This window comes from Jaculus jaculus, chromosome 7 (genome assembly GCF_020740685.1).
Source record: "Jaculus jaculus isolate mJacJac1 chromosome 7, mJacJac1.mat.Y.cur, whole genome shotgun sequence".
Taxonomy (NCBI): Eukaryota; Metazoa; Chordata; class Mammalia; order Rodentia; family Dipodidae; genus Jaculus; species Jaculus jaculus.
In genome coordinates this window covers 90,178,330-90,204,608 of record NC_059108.1, presented here as the reverse complement: position 1 = coordinate 90,204,608, position 26,279 = coordinate 90,178,330, and the positions used below count along the sequence as shown (strand labels likewise).

The following is a 26,279-nucleotide window of genomic DNA, read 5'->3' as shown; positions in this document are numbered from 1 at the left end:
TGTCTTTATAGAATAAGCTGGGAAAGAATCCTGGAACACTGTCATTTGAACATGTGCTTCCTGATCATTTTGAGTGGGAGGTGGAGACTCGATGCTGATGATACACACTCCTTTAATTACATGAAGCTCACATCATCACCAGGACACAGGTATAATGCTTGCTCACATAGCATCTGGATAAAATTTTGACTTCATCATGAATATGCATCTTCAGTAATAAATGCTTTTCTGATATGTAAATATAGTATGAAATTTATCAAAAGTGCAATTTTTGAATTAAAAATAGCCTTAGCACACATTATTGATATCACCATACTAAAATCTACATGATCATTGGGTGTGTGGAACAGTATAACTGAAATGAGTTTGGTACTCTGATACCTTTCTGGAATCTCATTTTTCAGCCTACATTAAATTGTTCATTTGAATTAAAAATCCAATCAAGTCGCATGATGGCAGATATGAGAGGAGGTGATTGGATTTCTGAAGGTATAAAAAGGCAGAAAAGTTTGCACTTGCTAGAAATCAAAGATGATCTTGCTTAATCTCTTACCTAGTTCCCTAGACCTGTTTTTACACAAACAACCTGGACCCTTTCTGGGAGATAGGTCTTTCATAGGATTTAAACATTGTTCTTGGTCAAGTTCAGTCCCTGGAAGTTGGTGTCAGGTCTAGCCTTTTCCTAAGATAGCCCCTAGCACTAACCTACCAGCTGTTCCTGTGGTTCACCTAAACAGAAAGACAGCCCACCACTATAGGGCTATAAATACCTTTGCAGGGGAGGACAGGCTCTCTGACCACTTGGGAACTTGTAGCTGTGGGTGAGTTTTTCCCTCAGCTGGGCCTGTGGCCCAGCCAGATTAAGCCAAATGATGGTCCACCCTAGCCCTTACTCTCCACATGGGTTCTTAATCCTCTCCAGCATCCCAAATGGCAGGAGCTCCTAGAACTTTCTTTTCTCTTTTTTTGTCCCATGGTTTTTCCAGGCCCTCCACATGGGATCTCTAGCCATGTGGGTGCCTTGCCTTGGTTCTGTACTTCCCTCAATAAATATAATAACTTAATAATTATCCTTCTCTTTTTATTCAATACTTTGATTAAAATTGGAAATGAACCTAAGGGCCTGGCTTAGTGGTTAAGCACTTGCCTGTAAAGTCTAAGGACCCAGTTTGAGGCTCAATTCCCCAGGACCCAAGTAAGCCAGATGCACAAGGGGCGCATGCATCTGGAGTTCATTTGCAGTGGCTGGAGGCCCTGGTGTGCTCATTGTCTTTCTTTCTTTCTCTGTCTGCCTCTTTCTCTGTCACTCTCAAATAAATAAATAAAAATAAAAACAAAAAAAAATTGAACGTAGGGTTTGGGTTCAAGGATTTCCCTGGACCCCTAACACCCCATTACAGACAGAAGCAATGAGTAATGGTACATGTAGTTAAAAGGTTACAGTAGAAGAGAACATTTTAAAATATGAAGGCTGGCAATCTATTTCTCTCATATATTGTGAGGAATTGTCATATCAATTAATTAGTCTAAGAGGAAAAAAATATACTCTCTCAGGAAACTGTTCAAGGCTCAAACTAAACTATAACATTTGCGTGATTCCTATCAATAAGAACAAACACAAATCGTTACAGGAATAAGGTACTGAAAAGTGGAATTTTGATTAAAAATTATGACTTTATGTTATTAAATGATTATAAATGTGATTTAGTGCCCCAGAGACTATTGAATGCAGCTATCGTTCATGATTTATCTTATTTAATTTAACATTAAACATAGCCAATAAAGCAGTAAGCAAGATACGTACAAAAACAATATTCTTTTTAGCAGAGAAAACAGACAAGGCCCAGATGCCCTCACTGAGCTCTTTATGTAAAGCCCGGAAGGACATGAGATGGTTGGGGTCATAATTTGAATCTGAGATGATGTGCCCACAGGCTGATATTTTGAAATAATGGACCCCAGGTTTTAGTGCTATTTTGAGGTCTGTGGAACCTTTGAGAGGTAGGACTGATAGATAGCCAAACACTAGGTGTATGCTTTTGCAGATTTTATCCATCTCTGGCTTTGGTCTAGCATTCTCTACTGCTCATCTGGCTGTGTGAATAAGCTAATTCCCATTGCAGCAGACTAAGCCATTCTGCCATGCCTTCATGAATGTGATGCACTACAATCCTCTGAAAGCATGAGAAAAACTAAGTCCTTCTTCTCTTAGGCTGCTTCTGCCAGGGTTTTTTTTTTTAATATTTTATTTATTTATTTGAGAGTGACAGAGACAGAGAGAAAGCTAGATAGAGGGAGGGAGAGAGAGAATGGGCGCGCCAGGGCTTCCAGCCTCTGCAAACGAACTCCAGACATGTGCGCCCCCTTGTGCATCTGGCTAACGTGGGACCTGGGGAACCAAGCCTTGAACCGGGGTCCTTAGGCTTCACAGGCGAGCGCTTAACTGCTAAGCCATCTCTCCAGCCCTCTGCCAGGGTTTTTATTTCACAGTAATAAGAAAGGTAAGTAATGCAGTGAGCTTCCTGCATATCTAGAGAAAGAGTGCTTCTAGGAGACAAGAAGCAGAAGCAAAGGCTCTAAGATAGCATCACCTTGGTGTACTGAAGAAATCCAAGGAGGACAACAAGGCTGATGGGGAGTAAGCATGGAACAGAGTCATGAGAGTCAACATCAGGAGACATGAAAGGCCTTGGAGGCCAACGCAAGGTCCTTGGGTTTTACTGGGAGTGATGTGCGAAGCAAAAGGAGATTCGTTTTGTCTTAACTTGATGACTTTTTCATTTCTAAGTAATTTTAAATATATGGGGAAATGACTGAGATTTCAGAGAAATCCTATTAAGCCTTCATTTTATCTTGTAATGTTAATGTCTTGTATCACCATAATGAATTGTTCAAAACTAAGAAATGAATACTGATATAAGACTAGTAGCTAATTAGAAATCATTTGTAATTAACAGTTGTGCTACTAATATCCTTCTATTGTGTCCTGGTTGTGATCTAACCTAAGATACCACCTGGTATGTAGAAATAAAGGGTTTTGAGTACAGGACAGATAGTCTGACCTTCATTTTGCAATATTACTCTAGCTGCTATCACTAATGAAAACTCACTTGTAATGCCTAAGACTTGTATTCCACTTACATGACAGCAGAAAATGTCCAGTGATAGATTATTTGCACCCAACCTGACATCAGTTAGATGAACCCATTGATTTCTACAAGGAACCAAGTTAATTAGTCATACATTTGCCTACCTATACTTAAACAAAATTAGACCTTATATATTTAAGAGAATAAGCTCAAGCTCCAAAATAAGGTCATTCTTTAAAAGCTTAATTGGATCAATTATTCAAATATGGTCGTTAGCAGAGGAAACTTTATCTCTGTATTTATACTTTATGTTCAAGTTATAAAGTACAGTTAGGTCAGCTTATTTATTCCAATTAAATAGCACTCTATAAGATTATATACTGACAAAACAATGCTCATAATTGTCCCCATAGCCAATAAAACACATATCACACTTCATCAGGAATTATCTAGAAGAGATTTTATTCATCAGACTTATATAGAAAGCACAATGTGCTGGTTGACAAAATGTCTGAACCATACAACTACACAAGTTGAATTGGTGCCATGTAATTTGGCCACATGTTCAAGTAATTACCTTTCAAATCTGATAGTAAGGAATTCAACCTCACTGTTCTAAAGACACTTTGCTATTATTATTTCCATCCATGTTGATAGCCATTCCATTTTCCTGTTAACTTCACTGAGAGACACATAATTGTCTAAATAATAGCACCATTTTTCCCACAATATATCATTCTGAGATGTACTAACCTTTTAATGAATTCTATAAACTGTCAAGGAGATATTTAATGATTATGTGTATCAAGAGTCAACTACATTTTTTGCATGTTTATATATGTGTGGGTATGCATATCATAAGCACATGGGAGCATGTATGTGCAGGTACATGGGCATGTGTATGCCTGTCCATGTAGATGTCAGATATCTTTCCTGATTCTCTGTAGTTTTTGTTTTATTGAGGCATGGTGTCTCACTTGATCTCAGTGCTTGCCAATTCAGCTAGTGTATCCAGTTTAGTCTAGGGATCCTTTGTCTCTGGCTTCAGAGCTCTGGCATTATAGGCAGGCTATCACATCTATTTGGCATTTACTTGGGTTCTGGGGATCTGAATTACAGACTTAACACTTGCACGGCATGCATTTGATCCATTGATCCATCTCCCCATCCCAAAAGCCACCTACTAAACCATAAAGCCCAGTGTCCTAGAAAATATGCTTTAGTGCATATCATTTCCACACACAGTGTTGGAATTTGTATATGGCTACCAATTTTAGATTATATAGCTTTCATACTATCTGAAGAGAATGCTCTTGAAAAATAAAATTTCTTCCTTTCCATTTGTGTATCTTTTTTCCTCTTAACATCATGATGAATTTTTCTTTTTAGTATGGAAATTCATTCTAAAAGAAATAAATACTAAAAGAGGTTTAATATCTCTCAAAAACTACAATAGTTCTTCCAGGTTATACCTGTTAATTGTAGATTTACATTTCCTAGATTCACCTTGGTTTAATTAAGAAAATCCTGGTTAAAAATAAGAAATATGAATTTAAATAAACTGTAATTTTTTTCTTAATATTCTTAATTTAAGTAAAATTAGGAAAGAATTGTCTAGAAGTTAGTACCACTAGATAAACAGACAGAAGTTGTGGAAAAGAAATAATTGAATAAACAAGCAGTAGATCCTACTCCAAAACATATAAGGACTTGAAATGAAACGTGATGTTATTCAAGGCTAGCTAAGGTTCTTAGCACAATCGCACTAAGATTTTGATGTCATCTTTTGGGGGGTGAATGTTACAAGCTAATATGTCATGGTATTTAGCCTTTTCAACTTTTGATTTGTATAAATCAATTGACCTAAACGGTCTCATTGTTCCACCTTCACTCTAGTAGATGGATGGTATAAGGTACACTGTGTGCCCCACCAGATGTTCTTCATGAAATGGCATTTCCTTTATGTTTTCTAAATAGGCATGTACTTTGATTAGTTGTCTAGTACAATGTAAATGAATTAAGCTTCTATTCAATTTTAAGATTTTAATATTAAAACTAGTTGAAATAAAGCCAGGCCTAGTAGTGCATACCTTTAATCCCAGCACTTGGGAAGCAGAGGTAGGAGGATCACCATGAGTTTGAGGCCACCCTGAGACTGCATGGTGAATTCCAGATCAGCCTGGCCTAGAGCAAGATCCTTCTCAAAAAAATTTTTTTTGAAATAACTAATCACAATTTTAGTAGAAAAATGCGTATTTAAAATTGTATGATCATCTCCTAGTACATTAGGAGTCTTCAAAGAAAGAAGAAGAGAACTTATCTGCAAACATTTGTCATACATATACAACTTCTGGTGCCTTTTACCATAATTGTCTGTAGTTATTCATTTATGAAATTGATATTTCATTTTTAAGTTAATCTTTTTTTTTTTATTTATTTGAGAGCAACAGACACAGAGAGAAAGGCAGATAGAGGGAGAGAGAGAGAGAATGGGTGCGCCAGGGCTTCCAGCCTCTGCAAACGAACTCCAGATGCATGCGACCCTTTGTGCATCTGGCTAACGTGGGACCTGGGGAACCGAGCCTCGAACCGGGGTCCTTAAGCTTCACAGGCAAGAGTTTAACTGCTAAGCCATCTCTCCAGCCCAAGTTAATCTTTTTTAAAAAAGTTGTTTATTTATTTGAGAGAGAGAGAGAAAATGGGCATGCCAGGGTTTTCAACTGCTGCAAACAAACTCCAGATGCATGTGCCATCTTGTGCATCTGACTTACCTGGGTCCTAGGGAATCAAATTTGTGTCATTTGGGTTTATAGCCAAGTGTCTTTACCACTAAGCCATCTCTCCAGCTCTGAAATTGATATTTCTTATTCATAGTAGGAGATAATTTTCTGGTTATACTTACAATGGTATTGTTGTATAATATTAGTGTAATAACTGTCAAAATTCATAAAACACTGAGGAAATTTGCTGATTGTTATTTACATGATGGAAAATAATCATCACTTTTTGATGCCACTGTCTGTAATCAGCAAGCTATCATGAACATAATCAAGCTATAGTAGGCAGCTGTCAGTTCTGGGATAAATTACACATAACTCAATGAGACTTATACCTTGTAAACCTACCCATGACATCAATGTCATTAACATTAACAAATAATTTTCTCCAATGGTATTTAGTAGTCCAAAACTCATCAACATACTAACACTTAAATATGAAGAGTAACACATTTAAATACAATTACACAGTGTGATCTTGGCAATTCAGTATATTTTATGAAAGAAACTTTTGAGATAGATGTTTAATATTTGATAAAAACCAAGACATCTATTACTTATGCCTACCCAGCTGTATAACCAATGATTTGAAAACTGATGACAAATAATCAAATTCATATCCAACTCATAAATATACTGATCATTGCAATGCTAAAAGTTTTCACTTCACTTGCCTTGTACACTAGCACTTTTTAAAAATTTATGGCCTTATTTCCCAAGAAGTCTAGGTTTAGAAGTTATAATCATCTTCGGGATAATGCCATTTTGTAAAACTCACATACTCCATACTTCAACCCAAAGTCAAATCACAGAGCAGTTGATTCTTGATTGCTACTGAGGAATACTAGTAACTCAGACGAGAAGATGTTTGCATTCCAGCAGGGCTTGATGCCAAGTGGGCAGCAATATATTTTGGAACCATGTTTACACAATTAACTACACATTACTACAATTACACACATTTCTGATTCAAAACCAATATAGTATTTCTTGTTTCAAGCAGGTACTCTAAAATTGAAAATGAATAAGAAAACTTGAATGTTGGAAAATTGTGCATGCATAACTTATTGTTAAATATAAATTACCATTGTGATTCCAGGGTTACCATTGAACTTCCAGTGTTAGTGAGCCCTTATCACAACCTCCACCCACTGCCTTCAAGTCTGGACTAGGTCATCTCTCTACATAAGTCCAAAAAGAAACCTAGTGTTAAAAGAACTATCATACAAGAGGTCAATTTCCCAGAGGATTCATGTCACTTATCAACTTTGTCAAAATTCAGATTCCTGAAGAATTCTTTCCTTAAAATTGGCTTTAACTTTCTCTTCAAATCTTTCAGCTATTTTGAACAATTAGCAAAAACTATTTCTTTTAATTTTACTTTTATTCCATACTTCATTGTCTTGGGATGGGGTCCAAATAAGTACGAAAGTAGAAAGAGAAAATAATGGGAGAGGATAATAAAAATATTTCCCTAATTTTATAATCACTAATAACATCTGAACTATTTTTGATAGATTAGCAGCTGATCTTCATGGCAAAGAAATCAATTATCCAGTTCTAGAAAACTCTAGAATTTGTTAACAGTCAGAATGGTATTGGTTATGTATCTTAATGCCATTTTTATATGTAGTTATCTGAATAATCTTTTAAAGTGAATTAAGTAGCAGGATATTGCATAAAATTATAGCTGGAAGGTTACTTTGGTATTGAAATCAACGTGATGTTAGACCCAATACTTTCAATGAGAATAGCATATGTCTTGACTTTTTTTTTTTTTAACAAAACAGATTTCCTTACTGGAAATCTGGATTTTAAAACTTATATTTAAATTTTCTCCATATTTGGACTTTCTCCTCAGTTCTACTTTCTAAAATGTCAAATAAAACTCTTAGCTTGTGGGAATACCATGCCATTATCCTCAAAACTTAATGGCCAGTCATTCTGAAGTTTTAGCAGTAAGCAAAAGACTTATAATAATTCACTTGATTATTTCTGGAATACCCAACTGTTCATTGTGGTAGGAATGATGGATAAGCATTTACTCCAATAAGAATTCTATTTTTACTTACTATTTATAATTTTCCTCATATCTAAATTTCATTCAATTTCTTTGTATTTATTGTACCCTTACAATGCAACACAATAGTTGCAGTCTTTTAAACTACATAGAATCTTGGGGCTGGAGAGATGGTTTAGTGTTTAAGGAACTTGCCTGTGAGGACTAAAGACCCAGGTTTGACTTCCCAGAGCCCACATAAATCAGATGCACAAGGTGGCACATGTTTTGAGTTTGTTTACAATGGCTAAAGGCCCCCATGTGCCTATTCTCTCTCTCTCTCTCTCATAAATAAATAAATTAATAAAAATAAAATATTCAAAAAACTACATAGCATCTTTAATATTTTAAAGACCCATAATGATTATAAAGCCCTATTTAGTCTAAAAATGTTTTTAAAATCATCTATACAAGCTCACTGCTAATAAAATATTATATTACCTATATATGCATGGTTTACAGCTTTCAAAAGATGTAAAATACTGTTTTAGAACCTGTTTTAATTGTCTTATTTCATGCCAAAGACACTTGATTATCTACTAGAACAAGATGAGAAGACCCGACTGCTGAAGGCACCACAGGCTATGGTTGCAGGACACTCAAAAATCAAGTTTGAACTGAGATGGAAGCCAGCTCCCTGATCAATAGCTGCCATAGTATGAACTTCTGGGGGAAAAATAGTTGTCAACAGTCTAAGAAGCAGTGGATCCTGCATGCTACAAAATCAATCACACAGGGATGATGTACCCACCTGAAACATAAGTTATGTGTGTGGGGGGAGCAATCAGCTGCTTTCTGATTGGATATGAGTTCTACTCAATGGGAAGGAATTCACACTTGTTACTGAGAACTGAATCAAAAGCCTATGGCTTGGAAGATCATAGACCCCAGAGGGAAGCTAACACTGACATTTAAGTGAACAGAGATGTTATGCCCATTGTTTTAGTTTGAATGTACCCCAAAGATTTGAGGTATTTTATTAAAATTGAATATAAAGCTTTAGCCCCTAGGAGGAAGACTGCTATAGGAGGGCATGTCACTGGCAGTGGACCTGAGTTCCAGCCTAAAGATATGAAAGAGTAGTCTGAGCTCTGCCTAGGTCCCTGCTGTGTTTGCTGTCTGTCTGTGCTTACTTGTGATGCTGGCTGTTTGATGGTATCTTGGGGCTTGGATCTGTGAAAGGAAGCCAGTCTCTTCTGCCATTATCAAACTTCCCTTGCATCTGTAAGCCTGAAATAAATCCCTTCCTCCCATAAACTATGTCTGTTTGGAGGTTCATCCCAGCAATATAGAACTGACTACAACAACCATACACAGCCTTTGATTAATCCTGATCTCCTTTTTGGTTAGAGAACCTTCATTTTTTACAGATGGAACCAAATACTAAGAAATTCATCAAAATAACAAGAAGAGATGACCTAGGGTTTAGCACTGTAGGAGTCATCTCTATCACACCTTTTAGGGCTCAGGTCACATTGTACAGACAGTTGTGGAACTGTTTCTATGAAGATGGTGGTAGACACTGAGATGAGTCAAAATTCATCATAGTAGAAAATAAGAGGCTATCAGGAGCTCAGAACTGATAGAGATTTCTACCATGCCCTTCAAGGCTCAAGGAACAATGTGAAAGAGTGGGAAGACAGAATGCAAGAGCCACTGGGTGCATAGGCGTAATGTAGGACACTGTCTTCCCAACATGAATCTACTGGTGCATTTATGACCCTACCCTGTGGTGGTTACCAATAGCCCCACAGCAACATGTCCACATGCTGACATGGAGGATGGAGCAGGTCAAAAAGACTATAGGAATACAACAAGACAGAAGGAGGGTTACCTTGAAAGAGGAGAACCTTTAAGGAATGGGAAACAGAAAAAAGGGTCCAAAAAGATTAAAAGATGGGAAGGAACATAATCAAATTAATGTATGGTCATATATTAAAGTTTTCAATAAAAAGGAAAATAATTATTTAAAAAACTAAAGAGACTTCAGAAATTGCTCATTAGTTAAGGCACTTGCTTACAAAGCCTAAGGACCCAGGTTTGATTCTCCAATACCCACATAAAGCCAGATTCACAGTGGCACATGTGTCTGGTGTTGGTTTTCAGAGGCTGTAGACTTTATCACACCCATTGCCCATCTCTCTTTTTTTCTCTCTTCCTCTCTCTCTCTGTCTATCTCTCTCCCCATGTCTTATCTCTATCTATTTCTGCTTACAAATAAATAAATAAAAATATTTAAAAATCTGAGCATGATGGCACACACCTTTAATCCTAGTACTTAGGAGGCAGAGATAGGAGGATTGCCAAGAATCTGTGGCCATCCTGAGATTACATAGTGAATTTCAGGTCAGCCTGGGCTAAAGCAAGACCCCAGATCAAATAAACAATAAACAAAACAACAAGAACAACAACAAAGGCTGGTGGGATGGCTTAGCAGCTAAGCCATTTGCCTGCAAAGACAAAGGACCCAGGTTTGATTCCCCAGGACCCATGTTAGCCAGATGCACAAGGGGGCACATGCATCTGGAGTTTGTTTGAAGTGGCTGGAGGCCCTAGCATGCCCATTCTCTCTCTCTCTCTTTCTCTTTCTCTTTCTCTTTCTCTTTCTCTTTCTCTTTCTCTTTCTCTTTCTCTTTCTCTTTCTCTTTCTCTTTCTCTTTCTTTCTCTCCCTCTCTCTCTCTCTCTCTCTCTCTCTCTCTCTCTCTCTCTCAAATAAAAACAAATATAAGGAAAAAAAAACCTTACTTTTAGTATGTTATTTAGTGGTCATGTTTTCTGGTATTACCCAGGTGTGTATAGTAGCTGTATTAATAATTGCCCAAACATGGAAGCAACTAAGATGTTCCTTAGTAGGTGAAAGGACAAATATACTGGGAGATGTTCACATGGTGAATAATATGCAACTATAAGAGAAAATGTGCTATCTGTTAATGAGAGGACATGGATAAATTTTAAAGAACAGAAGAGTTGTAGTGTAATAGAAATACTCCCTAAGTATTTCCTTAGTATTTATTCTTAAGGAGAACACAATTTCAGAATCACACAAAAGGATGTTTATTTTGTTTGGTACTCTGTCAGGGTGGCTATAAGTCTAAATTATTTGCTGAAGCTTCTATGAACAACACAAGGGTGAACTGTATTGGAAACAATGGACTTTGGGTGGTGACTAATGTCAGTGGCATTTCATCAAATTTATCACCCTGAGATTCTGGCCATGGAGAAGGATATCTGTGTCTGGACAGGGATATATAAGGACACTTTACCCCTCCCTCTCAATTTTGCCCTGGATCTCAATGTTCATATTTTAAAAGTATTTAAAAAGGAAGAAAAAGAAAATCCATTTTACAATTGAGGAAGTGATGGTTACCTTAGACTCAGATTCAAATAGGAAGATCAGGACAAAAGAGTGTGAGTCAGAAGCTACTGTGAAAGTTTAAAAAGGATAATGACTTCTTTTCTATCTCTCAGATCATTGATTGATCTCAAGGTCATGCAATAATTTTCCCAGATTCCCTTGTGAACTATACCAGCTGTTTGTTGGCAGGCTTGGAGAGGAATTGCAAGGCTAGAGAGGAGGCAGGTAGAAGTTTTAAGAGGCCTGTAAAAATAGTAATGGTAGGGTCATATTAAATAGTTGCAAAAATAAACTGATCGCTTCTTGATATTTCATCTAAAGACTTCATGGATTATTTTGCCATTACCAACATTTGAAGTTTTCTCCTTTTCTCTTTCACTCACTCAGGATAAAGTAATATAAAGTTTTATGTTACTATGAACACCTTTAGAAGAGATTGTTTTTAGCTGATGGTCTTTGTATGCATACTTATTTGGAAACTGCTATTTCCCTTTGCTGTAAAAAAGTTTCTTTCTTGGAATCTCTGAAAAATTGTCTACAGATATATACAGTGTCACTATTTATTAGGAAAATGGAAATAAAAACCACATCTTTGTTAAGATGGCTATTTGTACTTTGAAAAACACTGTTTCATGTATGGACATGGGCACCCCATAGCACATGGGTAGAGGTCAGGTGATAAGCTCTAAGTGTCTGTAGTCCTCTCCATTCACCTTCTTTGAGACAGGGACTGTTTTATGTTTGCTGCTGTGAATGCCACTGTAGTTGGCTCACATTCTTCAAGATTTCCTGGCTCTGCCTTCTGCTGCTATGGGCACATTAGGATTACAGAGGCATCTACCACTTTAAATCTGGCCTTATGTGGGAGTTAGGGAAGAACAAACTTATTTTGGCAAGCTTGTGAGTAAACTTCTGAGCCAGTTCCCCAGCCCAGGATAGATATTATATATGTAATAAAACAAAAGCCAACAAATGATGGTTAGGCCACAGAGAAATAAGTTCCTGAATTCCCTCAATGGCACTACAAAATGGTGTGGCTTCTATGGAAAACGGTATGAAAATTTCTCAAAAAATTAAGACTAGCATACCATATGATCCAGTATCATACTTGTGGGAATATACTACAAAGAGTTCACATTAGGACCTTAAGGAAATATTAGTACTCCCATGTTTATTGCACCATTATTTACTGAAGTTAAGAAAACAATCTATATGCCCATCAAAGAATTAATGAAGAAAACAATGTGGAATTCACATACAATGGGTTACTACTACAATTCATCCTTTAAAAGAAGGAAATTCTGTAACATGGATCGACATTGATGAATATATAGAACACAATGCTAACAGAAATCAACTAGTTACAGAAGGACAAATAGCATTATTTCACTTATATACAGGATCAAAGGTGCTCAGACTTATAGAACCAGAATATTTACCAGCATGGAGAAAGTCCTCCCTAAAGAGTCAATACAACTGAGCCTCTGTACCACCAGACCATGTGATCTCTTCTGACCTAAAGACACACTGAAGAAGTTGGAGGAACATTTATCTCCTTAATGAGATAGTGCACTTAAATTTGCAGAAGCCCCTCCCTCAATGCAGTTGTTCACAGACCATCACTGCAGAGCCTGATTGCTTTTCTGAGTTCTAGCTCAAAAGATGAAACTTCTTTTTTATTTCCCCTTTGTAATCTTTGTATGCTGGCAGAAACCCTGATTGCTTGCCTTGAAATTCTGGGGTAACCACTTTTCACTTCCTCTCAATAAATCTCCTGTGCCTTAAAAAGTTGTTAATTTGATGGCACAGCATATCCATTTAATTAGTCAACAGTAGTGGCCCCTCACACCCAAGGGATTATAACCTTCCCAGTTATAGATTTGGGGTTAGGCTGTTAGTGCTATGCATGTATTGTCTCTCACGGAGTGGATCTCTAATCTAGAGAGCAATTGTTTACCCCCATACCAGTCATGCCACGGTTGCAGCAGTAGGCACCACTTGGCTGGCTAGTGAATTGTGTGGCACACAAGGATATTCATCAGTTGGATAGATATGTTGCATTTTCTCACCTAGAAGCCTGCACTATGGCTGCTAGTCAACAGGGAGGAGGCTTCCAGCTTAGTTCCAGCTTGAGTTTTCATTATCCTACTATTGACTCATGTGCTGTTTTTGGCAACAGGGTCTCACTGTCTAGTTCTAGTGGGCATTCAAGAGTTTTGGGAATAGCCTGTATCATTTAGGGGGCTTGAAAGACTTCCCTGACCAACAACTCAATGAGAGGTATACCACTGCATGGGGTTTTCCTATAACAACCAATTTCTTCTGAGAGCAATATTATTAAATTTCACAGGAAGTTGTTTGCAGATTGGTGCTGATGGCATCTTTAGTCAGAGAAACCTTTTTTTGCAGATGTCAATGATTGCTGAGAATAAGTGAAGGCTGAGCGCTCAGCACTAAGTAAAACATCTATATCATACTCTCCCAGGCTCAAAGAACATTGCAGATGAAAAGGAAGAAAAAAAAATTAAGACCCCACCCCTGGCCCGCCGGACCAAACTGATCCAGAAGGCTAAACTGGCCGAGCATGCCAAGCGTTATGCCAACTGTATGAAGGCCATGAAGGAGCCGGGCTCTGAGCTGACCAAGGAGGAGCACAATCTGCTCTTGGTGATGTACAAGAATGTGTTTGGGGGGTCTCAGGTTCCTGCCAGGAGGGTCATCTCCAGCATTGACCAGAAAACCGACACCTCCAACAAGAAGTTGCAGCTGATAAAGGACTATCAGGAGAAAGTGGAGTGCGAGCCAAGGTCGATTTGCGCCATGGTCCTGGAATTGTTGGATAAATACTTAATGGCCAATGCAACTAATCCAGAGACTGAGATCTTCTATCTGAAAATGAAGGGAAATTATTTCTGATACCTTGCTGAAGTTGCATGTGGGGATGATGGAAAAGATAGATAAATCTCAAGGAGGTTACCAAGAGGTATTTGATATAAGCCAGAAAGAGATGCAGCCCATGCAGCCAATCACCCTGAGTCTGGCCCTTAACTTTTCTGCATTTTACTGTATGATCCTTAATAAGCTGGAGCTTGCATGCACACTGGCTAAAATGGCTTTTGATGAGGCCATGGCAGACCTTGATACACTGAATGAAGACTCCTACGAAGACAGCGCCCTCATCATGCAGTTGCTCAGAGATGACTTAACATTATGGATATCAGAGTAAGAAACAAATGTGCCCCAAACTAAAGGCATACATGGTGTCATCCTCCTTCCCATAAAGGAAACCTTTTTACATCTCCAGTCCTTACTCCACTCAGGTTTCCTATAGCAGAGAAACCCATTCATGTGTATGGAACCAACTGTTTATAGTCTTTTCACACTGCATCTTTGGGAAAACTCCATTCCTTGATTTGTGTTTGTCTTGGCCTCCCTGGTGTGCAGTTACTGCTGTAGAAAAGTATTAATAGCTTCATTTTATATAAACATAAGTAACTTCCAGACACTTATGTAGAGGACTAAAAATGTATTTGGCATTTAAGTCATCTGAGCCACTTCTATCAAGTGACTGTTTTGTATTACTGTGAAGATATGAAAATGTAGTCAAATACAATTTAAAGAGTGTTCCTTGTAACTTCTTAATTTCTACATTCCCTCCCTGACTCTTTGGGAATTTCCTTTCAGAAAGCAATTTTTTGATGCTCTTACTGTATATCCCTTTTTAGTAGGAATTCTGAAGTATTTTATTGAATGGGAAAGCACTTAATGTATCTGGGCTTGGGGTCAGAAATCTAAAGACCTCCTCAGTTACATAATTTGGAAGTCATGTTTGTCTGTGACAACAGGAAGTTTCCTTAATTGTTCTTCATTTGCTGCTATTTGAGTTGGCAGTTCCTTTCCCAATAAAATTTCACTTACACCTCAAAAGAAAGAAAGAAAGAAAGAAAGAAAGAAAGAAAGAAAGAAAGAAAGAAAGAAAGAAAGAAAGAAAGAAAAGAAAGAAAGAAAGAAAGAAAAGAAAGAAAGAGGGAAGGAAGAAAAAAGAAAAAGAAAAAATGTAAAAGCCAGAGGCTGGGAAGCCAGTGGCTGTAGCTACCTCTACAAGACTCAACTATCTCATCAACATTTTAATATGGATGAGGGAATAGGGTGCAAAAAGTCACCAAAGCTGAAGAGGGTCTTACTGGAAAGAAGGAGTTTAATGAAGGGAGATGGCTGATGTGGGACAAAAGTAGGTATTGTAGGTATTTATTGGCAGGAAATTCTGATAAAATTATACTATCTTCAAGTACGATAATAAAACAACAATAAAAATTAACAGTAAAAATTGTTAAGATGTAGATTTCATGTTGAGCGGTTTTACTAGGTTAAAATAATTTTTATGACAGACAGTGAGAAAGAGAGAGAGAGAGAGAGAGAGAGAGAGAGAGAGAATTGGCTTGCCAGGGCCTCCTGCCACTTCAATTGAACTCCAGATGCGTGCTCCACCTTGTGCACACGTGTCACCTTGCTCATGTGTACCTTGTACATATGGCTTACATGGAATCTGGGGAATTAAACATGGGTGCTTGGTTTTCACAGGCAAGCACCTTATCTGCTAAGCCATCTCTCCAGCCCAGTAAAATAATTTTTAATCAAAGAAAGGAACATATTCTTAGTTGAGAATTACTAACAGAAACTTTATCCTCCCTACTAGGCTTTATAGAATTGCACTTTCAGGAAAGCACAGAGTGGCTTTGATGACACCAATTTTCCAAGTTTATAATTTCATAAAGCTTTCTTTTTACCCATCACTATAAGCCTACCCATTAAAACCATTTGTCTTCTAATACTCCTTTGTGTTATCTGATAGGCATCACAGAGACCTAAATATTGTCAACTTGCAGGCTAAAACTCAAAAGTTATGCAGAATTCTTGATCTTTCTTATTCCATCTAGAAAAATGAGCTTTTCCTGAGTAGACTTTTACATTGTACCACAGGGGTAGAAGGTAAGAATCTATCCAAATAAGAGTGGGAATTTTCATCTATGTACATAGCCTCTTAGGTAAAATTTGTTCAGCAAATATTTACTAAAACAATACAACGTGGCACACATAATACTAAACATATGCTGTGTATCATTGACTAAAGCAATGGTTTATCCTTGAACAAGGTTGTTGGAGTCATTAAGATATGTGACACTCTTGGCAGGGCCCTGCACATTGAAAGAAACAATGTGCAGTTTACCTTTAATAGAAAATAGGGCAAATGGCAGCATTCCAGGCTTAATTTAATTTAATAATCATATGTAATTGTTGTGAGGAATATTGTAAAAATTAAGGAATCAGACTAAGTCAAATATGCCAAATGTGTCCTTAGAGTAAGTGGTAAAATGACATTAATATAGTAATTGGTATTCTCATTTTCGCAGCAATATTCTAGTATGAGTCTTAAATTAATCCTTATGAAATTTCTAAAATTTATATATTTTTTCTGTTTCAGAATTATTTTTGAATAATGTTGAGTTTTATCCCAAAGACATATTCCCTCTGTTGGAAAAAAGATATAATGAGAAGCATTTTGTGAAATGCTTTTCAGCATTTGTTAAAAAGTGTTGTGTAGAATATGTTTCAGATACTTGAAAAAAGGGAAACTAAACAAATAATTTTCCATTATTTAAAAATGCCTTAATATTTTAAGTAAACCTTTCAATTATTTTTTTGCCATGAAAGAGGCTCAGTCAAAAAATTATACATTCAATTTCCTTTTAGAAATTAAAGTCATCAGTACCCAAAAGTGTCTTTTGAAAAAAAAAATGACACTTTAAATAAATAATAATCAACTTATTCTGTATATAAATACAGAATAGTGTAATAAAGTAGTCTCTTTTGTTGAGATGGAGTCAATTCTATATTCCAGTCAGTTTTGCAATTTACTATTGTACTCTAGTCCGGCCTTGAGCACATGCCAATCTTCCTGCCTCAGCCTCCTTAGTTCTGGTATTATAAGCATAAATGGCCATGCTCTACTATATATATATATATATATTTGTGTGTGTGTGTATGTATGTATGTATATATATATGTATATGTATGTATGTATAGATAGATAGATAGATAGATAGATAGATAGATAGATAGATAGAGAGTGTTATCCTATAGTTATCCTAGGTCAATCCTTAATGAAATTATGAGGATAGAAAAGAAACAATGGGAAGAGTTATGAAAATAATATTACCAAGTAAGTGGGAAGAAAAGCCCAATAGAACTCATACCATTTTCTTATATAAAGTTCGGATATTAGAATATCTCAGTTAAAGTCTAATACGTGGCAATAGACAATCTAAATAAAATGCGAAAATAGTTCAGTATAGAATTAGGCACCAAGGAAAGAGTTTCCTGATCTGATATCTTATCAACCTATGAAATTAGAACTGATACTTTTGCATTGTTTGTATATTACTTTACTCACTGCTCTGATCAAATACCTAACAAGAAACACCTTAAAGGAAGCAAAGGATATATTCTGACTTACAGTTTACAGAGGACAAATTTCATCATGGCAGAGAAAGCATAGCAGCAGTAATTGGAGGCCAGTCCATCACATTGTACCCAGGGTCAGGAAAAGAAAGCAAAGAGCAAGTGGGGCCAGGCTATAAAACTTTAAGACCTTTCCCCAGTGATCCACTTTGTCCAGGAAGATTCCACCTCCTAAATATGCCATAACTGCTAAACAGTGCTACCAACTGGGGACCAAGTGTTCAAATACATGAGCCTTTGGGAAAGTCAACTATATAAAACCTGCAAGTAGGATTTCTTCCCCCCCCCACCTCACATATTTTAGAAGGGAGTTTTATTCATCTGCCCTGCAATTAGATGCTAGCAGACTGTGATGGTTTATTTTTTGTTTTATTTTTCCATTTCTGAATTTTTCATACATGTACACAATATATTTTGATCTTATTCCCCCCCAATTACCCTGTCTTATCCTCCCTCCCTCCAATTAATACCCTTCCTCATTCCCATTAATCCTCATAGTACATTGATGTCTTTTTTTCCTTATTGAGTTAAATTAGGGTGAGGCTGTCACTATTTCATCGTCAATTGGGGAAGGACACATGAGATCCCAGACCTCCCAGAGTAGCTAACGGTTGTTGAGAAAGGAGGAGACAGGGTCCTCAGTGGTGTAGCCATTAACAAATTCTTCATTCCATAGTAAATAACCTTGTACTAAGGATCATGAATACAGTCTTTTTTGAATGAATGAAGAATGAATGAATAAATGAATGAGTGAGTGAATGATATGTAGGATGCAATCTAACACAAAATATTGATCTTTAGAACCTATGCTATGTTCCATTTGACTCCCAAATATGACTGTTCTTAAGCCTCTCTGTCTTTATCTATATGAGTCTATATTTGCTCCAAAATATTTCAAACACAGCTGCATATTCAGAAAGAGACTCCATTTCAAAAAAAAAATGTCCAATGAGTGATAGAAGGATACCCCCTATTCTCCTCTGGCTTCCACCTGCAGGTGCATTTGCACTTAACTGCATACACCACACACATCACCACCATATAATACAACATGTTCTACATATGCAAATATAGTGCCAGCAATCCAGGACAATTCAGAACATCCTGGTAAAGGCAACGTCATGACTTGTGGTGCTCGGGTCTGTAGACCTTGTCGGTGACAGATGCTTTTATTTGTCAGAATCATTACAAACCTACAGAACTTTCCCAGACAACCAAAATCCTGAAAAATGGCTTCAAAAAGCGTAAATGTGACACATAGTTAAGACAAAAGAGCTGCATTTTTTCTGTTTATATCCAAACTCATTTGACAAAGACTGCTTTGTGGCAAGTTGCAGTGTCTCATTAACCTCATTCCACAGATGGAGAAAGAGGAAGGAGGTTTCTGTTTGCTTTTTTACTGTCTTTGAGTTGATACAATGGTTTGCAATTTGTCTAAGAGAATCACTTTAGCAATTTAAAATGGAGTGTAATCTCTCAGACTCCTGTGAACAAATACCAGCTGTGTTTAATGAAACTCTCTTCAAGGTAATTTGGTTGACCTAGCAAACTTCTTCAGGGAAGCTAAAAATGGTAGAAGGAGATGGCTCTAAATCTAACACTCTGGGATGTGGTATCTAACAATAGTAAGTAACATTGGTTATATGATGCTATATATCTTTGCATGGGTGCTGCCTTTGACATGGTCAAAATATTTTGTTATCTTGTAGTTTGAGCATCCTTGTTACCTTGAAAATGTTAATTCTTCACATTCTTTTTTTTAATTTTTATTTATTTATTTATTTGAGAATGACAGACACAGAGAGAAAGACAGATAGAGAGAGAGAGACAGAATGGGCTTGCCAGGGCCTCCAGCCTCTGCAAACGAACTCCAGACGTGTGCGCCCCCTTGTGCATCTGGCTAACGTGGGACCTGGGGAACCGAGCCTTGAACCGGGGTCCTTAGGCTTCACAGGCAAGCGCTTAACGGCTAAGCCATCTCTCCAGCCCTTCTTCACATTCTTTCATTTACTACTGATTCTAAACAAGATCATAATAGGTAACATGGATTACACTTTATTTCACTTACCTTAAAAAGAATTATTAGTGCAGGGGATATATATAGCTCAATGGATTGAGTGCTTGCCTAGCATTCAGAAAATCTTGGGTTTGATCTCCATCACATAAGGCAGGTATAGTGGTACATGCCTGTGATCCTAGTATTCAGAAGTTGGAAGTAGGAAGTAGAAGTAGGAAGATCAGGAATTGAGGTTCATCCTTGGCCACACAGTAAGTTCAAGGCCAGTTAGATTACATGAAGCCCTGCCTCGAGAAAAAAAAAAAATCTTACTACGCACCAATAACCATGTAAAATTCTTTCTCAGTCTCTCATGTGAAGTTCACAAAAACAAAAACAGAAAATAAACATCTGGAATTTGATTGCAGTGGCTGATACCCTGGCACATCAATTCTTTCTCTCTCTGCCTACCTCTCTCTCTAAAAAAAGGATGTAGGCACTGATATTCTTAGAAGCTAAGTGATAGGTAGATGCTTACATAGGAGGAAAGTAACAAAAAAGTACAATTAAAATCCAGTATTCTTTACTGTAAAGCTTTGTTTTGTTTCTACATAATATTTTCAGATGAGCAAAAGACTAACCATGAGGGATAATTTAGTATGTTGCTGGAAAGGTCTTCCTAGGCACACTATCACATCATGCTCTTTCAAATCTCTAATTAGCATGTATCACCATTAGTCTTTGTCTTACTTAAACAATAAATTTTTCTATCTTCCTCCTAGTACTAGAATGTAAAAGATGACTACTTTCTGAGAAAGTGACATTTAAGTAGAGATTTATGTGACTAGAAACAGTACAGTAAATATCAAGAGAAAATATTCCCACCCAAAAAAGAAGAGCTCATTCAAAAGCCCCAGATTGAGAATGAGTTTAATGTCTTTGAAGAAAAATAAGACTTAGTAACTAGAGCATAACGGAACATGAAATGATTTTGTATGAGTAGCCAAAGGCCACTTCAGAAGGGTTTTTTCAATCAAAATTAAGCATAAAGGTAGCCACAAAGAATTTTCAAGTGGGGTGACAAAGTCTTTCTAATGGATATGACTGGTTTCTGTATCCAGAACAAAGTGAGGTAGATGAGCCAAGAGTAGAATGAAGGAGATAGTTACAAAGACATTGTAATATTCTACTTGACTGAAATCATTGACCTACACTAGGAAAAAAAAAGTGATGACAGTAGAGAGAAATGACTCGATTAAGAGTGTTTTAGACATAGAGTCACATAGATTTACTGGTGGACTTAATATGAGAGATGAGTAGAAGAGAATCAGCCTTTATTCTTTTCCACTTACTATGTGTGCCCTGATGGTTAATCTCTGTTTTTCACTGATAGGGTTTACAATTACCATGGCAAAAAATCTCTGGGAATGTTTATGAAGGATTTTCTTTTTTTTTAGATGAGGTTAATTTACTTGTGAGAAGCCTCCCTAAGTGTAGGTAGCACCATTCTGTGGACTAGAGTCTTAGAGTGCTGCTTTGGTCTTCAGTCCATGTTGGAAGGCTGATGAATCTGGTTTCCATGTCCATGAAGGATAGCAAAAACAGAACAGATGCGTGCACTCATGAGCTATATGGTCAGCCAGGCAGAAGGAGCATTCTTCTGGAGATTCTTTACTCGTAGTCTAACACTGGAAGGAGCTCCCACTCTCAGGGATGGTCTTCTTCCCTCATCAATTCTTCCTGGAAACACCCTTATAGACCTAAGAAGCACATCTGTTACTTGACTCTTAATATGATCAAGCTGACAATAGTTTAACCATCACAAACTATTTGTTTATTTTTTTCATTGATTTCTATATTAAAGTAATACTAGTATTTAGAAACAGATTCTAAAGGCTCTGTTTGTTGGTATTTTATATATGTATGCCCTATATAACCAACCATTAGATATAGACATATGCCATTTCTCATACCCCAGAAAACTCCTTAGAGCCACTTTCCAGTCAGCACGTTCAACCCTTATTCATAACTCACTAATTTTTATTAATCCTTTTAACACAATTTGTTTTGCACAATGTATCCAGATTTACCTTTTCAGAATACTTCTTTGTTGATTCTATTCTTCTGCTTGGTAAATTTAATCATGCTCAGTTGCAATCAGTTAACTAATTTTATTAACTTGTAATTGTGGTTTAAATGTAAAATGTCTCCCATAGGCTCATGTGTTTGAATACTTGGTCTCCAGCTGGTGGTCTATTTGGGAAGGTTGAGAAGCCTTTAAGAAGTGGAGGCCTGGCCAAGCATGGAGCACTTGTTTAATCCCAGCACTCGGGAGGCAGAAGTAAGGATCACTGTGAGTTCGAGGCCACCCTGAGACTATATAGAAAATTCCAGCTCAGCCTCACCTAAAGTGAGACCCTGACTCAAAAGAACAAAAAAAAAAAAAAAAAAAAAAAAAAAAAAAAAAAAAAGTGTAGGCTTGATGGAGAATAAGGGGGCTGTCCTTGAGGCTTTATAGCACAAGCTCCACTTCCTACTGATTATGAGCACAATGTGACCAGTTCTACTCCTGTTCCAGCCACCTAGACTTCCTTTACATAATGAAATTTATCCCCCTGGAATTATAAGCAGAATCAAACCTTTCTTTAAGTTGCTTCTGTTTATTTATTTTTTTCACAACAATGAAAACATAGCTCATATTATAACTTTCTATTGACTCATCCTAATTCCTTTCTCCTACTTCTTCCTCTATCATAGGTAGAGTATTTCCACAGATGTCTTGCTCATTTCTATCTTCTGAAGCTTGATATATATATATGTAGAACACTTTCCTTTCTTGTTTATATCCAATTTTTAGGGCAACAGTTGATGTCCATGCAAACTCTTTCATCACCCACCATTGTCAAGGGTATGGACATCTATGCTGATCAAGTCTATGCTCCAGACTTCTAATACTTTACTTCCCTTTAAAGCATGACCCCTATACTGGTCAATATCTCCCCTAAAGTTCACATATTGAAATACAGTCCTAATATGATAGTTTTAGTAGGTAAGACCTTTGGGAAGTGATGAGGTCAGAAAGGTCAACCGTCAAGGGTAGGATGAAAGCCTTTATAAGACTACAATGAGACAAGAGTTCTCCCTTCTGACATGTGAGGGTATATCACAGGAAGATGGGTTCTTATCATGCATGGAATCTTTTTTGTACCTTGATTTTTGATTTTCTAGCCTCCAGCACTGAAGTAAAATAAATAAATTTATGGGGATTTTTAGGTCTCCTGTTTACTATATTTTTAAGAGCTGCTGAACAGATAGTGACATCTCATTCTTTGACATGCACAATGTTCATGCTGCTTTACTGTGTAGTCTGCATTCTCTTTATTACTTGTGCATCTATCACATTATGCCTTATACATTTCTTATGAAGTCTCTTTTATTGTTTATGTATCTACCATACAACATATTATACATGTCTGGTACTCAGTAAATATTGGTTGATTACATGATGAAGCAATTAATAAATATACATTACTGGACTGGGGATATAGCTCAGTGGTAGAACATCTGCCTAGCATGTAAGAGGTCCTTGTTTGATTCCCTAGCACTATAAAAAATAAAGTGCAATGATAGTTTTCCCCTTTGAGGTTTGTGTCCTATCTCTACATCTGTATTGTATATTGTCTATAGCAAGAATCAAGTCATACTTCTCAAATATCATTCATAATATCCAGTAAAGTGAGTTAGAGAAAGAAATAATTTAAATTGTTAGCAATTCTTACCTTTTCAAAATGCATTTCTTTACCTATTATAATTGAGTTTTCACTGACCTAGGTTATTTTCAGAGGCATGGTGGGACAGGAGATATCTGATACATCACCTGTTCAAATTTCTTAGTTGTTAGCATAGTGATTCAGATATAAAATTATCTGTTCCTCTGAAAAATATCAAGCCTTCTTTGGTAAGTAGGTCCTATTTCTAGGAGTGTGGTTGACTCTTTTTAAATACTTCTTTTTAAAAAAAATATTTTATTTTTATTCTTTTTCAGTTGCTCCTCCATCCTTGTGGCAAGATCCTTCCTACTGGGTTTGTTTGTTTTGTATTTTGTTTATTTGAGAGAGACAAAGAGAGGCAGATAAAGAATGGGCATGCCAGGACCTTCCAGCCATGGCAAACAAATTCCAGATGCATGTGCCACCTTGTGCATCGAGTTTATATGGGTGCTAAGGAATTGAACCTGGGTCTTTAGGCTTCACAGACATGTGCCTTAAAACCACTTAGCCATCTCTCCAACCCCAGACAAGCCATCTTAACAATGCTTACATCCTACAAGACAGGCCTGTAGTGATATAGTGGAAGAGATGGAATGGAAGAAAGGATGGCAAGGCAAGGCAAGTTTTATGCTGTGGTAGCATTTGGGCAGAGACTTAAGGGAAGGTAGTCAGGCAAGCAGAGAAATGGAAGAAAAGCTCTGGAAAAAGAAAAAAAAAGCTAACGCACAGGGCCTGAGTTAAGACTGGCCACAACATGCCCACTAGCTAGGTGGAAAACTAGAGAGATGGTTCAGTGGTTCAAGGCACAATCTTGAAAAGCACGATGGCCCAGGCTTTGATTTCCAAGTACCCATGCAAAGCCAGGCAACAGAGTGGCTCATGTGTCTGGAGTTTGTTTGCAATTACAGGAGGCCCTGGAGCACTCATACTCATTCTCATTCTCATTCTCATTCTCATTCTCATTCTCATTCTCATTCTCATTCTCATTCTCATTCTCATTCTCATTCTCTCTCCCTCCCTCCCTCCCTTTCCCTCTCCCTCTTCTTTCTCTGTCTCTCTCATCAATAGATAAATTAAATATATATTTTTAACTAAAGAGCCAGGAGCTGTATCATATGCTTTTGATCCCAGCCATGGGGAGGCAGAGGTAGGAGGGACACAGTGAGAGACCCTACCTGGAAAAAAAACCAAAAACCAAAAACCAAACCAACCAAAAAAAGCAAAGGATGGGATGCAGAGGAGTCTCACCCCAAAGATGTGGCCTTTCTGCATCATCCAGGCTCCAAGGACCACCACACAGCCATCCCCCTGCCCAGAGGTCAGTCTTGAAAATGGATGCACCCCCAGGGCCCAGGAATCTCTAGCTCAGCGGCGCCGGCACGTGCCGCGAGAGGGGGACCGGCAACCCCGATCCTCTGCTCTCACTCAGCTGCCGCGCAAGGTCCCCAGGGCCGCGCTCACCACCGAGCACACGGCCTGCTCGGCGCTGAGCACAGGCTCAGAGCACGCCTCGGCTGACCTAAAACACTTCTAATAAGTACCTTTATAGTGGACATCGAAATAATTTCTATATAAACAAACAAGACTAAAAATAAACTACCAAGCGCTCTCAATATTTTTATTGAGAGAACTGGATTGATGGTAGCACCACTTTGATTAAGAAATCAGCAGTATGAGGCCATTTTAAGCATTGGAATATGCAGTGCAGAATTAGGGTTCAAGTTTCAGTTCTCCCATCAACCAGACCTGTGATATTGGAGAAGTTACCTGAGTTCTTTGAAATGTAATTTCCCTTACCACAAGGTAGAAATGAACAAAAGACAGAAAATAAGATAGTGCAAGTAAAAGTATTTGAAAGTATAAGTATTGTATATTAACATAATAAAGTAGAAAATATAATGTAAGAAAGCAAAAATGCACACAGAGATACCATAGCATCACAGCCACATTGTATTGTTTTCTGCTACTTATCAAGAAATGATGCATTTCAGGCTACTTCTTTTTACATCAACAACTGTGGCTATGGTTCTTGCCTCAGACCCGAGAGCTTCTCTGAACTGTCCTTTGGATCCATTTACATACTTCTCCATTCATGCTGGATTTCAGTAGCTGAAGGCAGTGCAAGCTGTCCTGTTTATTGTGGCACCTGACAACCAGGCAGAACCTTAAATTTTATGTCCGTATTTTGGTATTTGGGAATTATCATATGAAAACACTCCAATACTATGGTTCTCTGAATTTTCTTAACATGTGAATGGTCTGGAAAGCCACATTTAATTACATCAGACACCTGTGAGCAGTTTGGTATAAAATAGGTTATATTCTGGATGGCTCAGCTGTGCCTATTGTAAATGAGTATAAATCTATTGAGAAACAAGAAGGAGAAAGTGAAATGGCAATGTAAGGAGTGGGAAGGGAATAAGGAACGGGAAGGTGATAGTCAAAGTATGCCAAGGTTCAGTGAGCCACAATGAATGAGTTCTGGAAATCTGAAGTATAGCATGACTGTATTGTCTGTTTACTTTGACCTTGCTGAGAGTAGATTGTAAGTGTTCACAAACCACCGTCCACAAAGTCAGACAGTAACCTTGTGAAAATATGTTAGTAAAATTAACTTTGGTGATCATTTCACTATACATGCACACATCAAAATATTGGAGTTATATATCTTAAATATAAATAATTCCTATTTGGCAATAATACCTCAGTCTAA

At 37.4% G+C, this 26,279-nt stretch overlaps 1 pseudogene; it reads left to right on the top strand.

The window, feature by feature from the left end:
* Nucleotides 1-452: 452 nt before the first annotated feature.
* LOC101616867 lies at nt 453-14,507 on the top strand (annotated as a pseudogene).
* The last annotated feature ends 11,772 nt before the right edge of the window (nt 14,508-26,279 follow it).